A 1,786-nucleotide genomic window follows, 5' to 3' on the forward strand; every position below is an offset into this window, starting at 1 on the left:
ATTATTATTATTGTTATTATTATTATTAATTATTATTATTATTATTACTTTAATCTCGCGCTCCACATTATACGGGGTATGCAGGAATCAAGGTTTTCTTAGCTCTAGGGTGCGATGGTCCGTAGGAATCAGATCACTTGGTCCAAGAGAAATATGCTTTATGTGTTTGACAAATTACTTTGGATGATTGGAAGGAATTTTGATTTAAAAAAAATCTTTTCTAGACGATGATTTTTCATTTCCTAGAGAATTTTGTTTTACTACCTGAAAGGAAGTAAATATCGGCAGTAAACTGGTTCCGTCGGAACGAAAGAAGTTTGATATTTTTAACAAACAAGTTTGCTAAAGTGAAAATTCCTTTCGAAATTACTTTCAAGGAACCACAAGTTTATATTTCCCGCTTTTCACTTTTTTCTCCCTTCCGAGTGAAAAATATAGCGGAAAATAAATTCTTAGAACATTTTTTGAAGTGATTTTCATTGCAGAATGTCAGACTATTACTTTATGCGCGTCATTAGAGCTCAATATTTAGGATTCAAGTTTGATTCAGATTGAAATATTTCTGATAGCGTAATGAAATTTAGTCATACATGATCTGGATTTGAACCAAAAACATCTGTGCAGTTGATGTTTAATGTAGAAAAAATTCTGAAATGAAACGAGATAAAGACAAATCTTTAATTATGGCTGTGCAAATGGTGGCATTCAGAAGTTTGTGGAACTATGGGAAATCAAAAAATATGGTCCTCGGTTGAATCATGGGACGAAATGATCCTTTTTTTCAGTCAACGAAAGTATCCCTTTTGCTGTGTGACATCTCCATCACATAAATAATTTCATCATCCCCTTCTGAAGATTAACATATCTGATCCATTTCGGTTATTTCTGGCTATAGTAGAACTCTGATCTCTTTCGCATTTATTTAATAAATTGATTATTTGTACAAGTTTACAAGTTTCAAGATGATCGGTTGAACTTCAATCATTAAGGAATATCTCATTCAAATATCTGACGGATAAGATGAGAGATGGGAAAATTAAACTAGAGGCGAAAGAAATTCGAGTTTTTTCTTTTCTCGCCGCGCATACCCTTTCTTGAACTGGTCATCTGAAAACTGATCCTCTCAATTGAAGATAGACCAATTACACAGTTTCGTTTCAGTGAATGCATTAGAAATCTCCCCTCGATCATTGAATTCTATTATAATCGCCGTGTTAAACACGCATTGCGAGCAGTTCTGAAATACGATTTGCAATATGCAAATTTAATAATTGAGCAGCTGATAATCGTGCGGTGAGAATAAAAATTTTTTTCATGATATATTATTTTCTACTTACTAGGAATTCTGAAGAAAGTTTACTCATCCTGACAGGGGAGGCTTTCCCAATAGTTACTACGGCTCATGGACTTCCTCTACAACTGTCAACTTTAATGTTTGAAATAAAAGTGACATTGTTATCGGAGTCAAAATGCAATCAGTTTACGTTACATCAATCTTTTACGCGAATCACGCGAATTTCAATGTCGTATCCTTGTAGAGGTAATCGTCATTCATAGTAAATTTCTATTTAACATAGATGAAAAAAGATTTTCATGTGTGTCTACCAGTGGAAGCTATTCTGAATCAGTGCATATTCTCCTATAATTAATGATTGCAACTTTGATTATGCTGTAATTGACTTTATTTAATCAGTCAGATTCGAAGATAACAGCACTAATAACAATATCATCATCAACAAACGATATTACGCTTATATATATATATATATATATATATATATAGCAA

The 1,786-nt window shown here is 32.6% G+C and overlaps 1 protein-coding gene across 1 annotated transcript in view; it reads left to right on the forward strand.

The window, feature by feature from the left end:
• The window catches only part of LOAG_05193 (hypothetical protein), a gene marked incomplete at its 5' end in the record, with an annotated part of 6,607 nt that overhangs the window by 1,276 nt on the left and 3,545 nt on the right, over positions 1–1,786 (forward strand). The gene's annotated exons all lie outside the window — the stretch shown is intronic.

Source organism: Loa loa (assembly GCF_000183805.2).
Source record: "Loa loa unplaced genomic scaffold supercont3.18, whole genome shotgun sequence".
Classification (NCBI taxonomy): Eukaryota; Metazoa; Nematoda; class Chromadorea; order Rhabditida; family Onchocercidae; genus Loa; species Loa loa.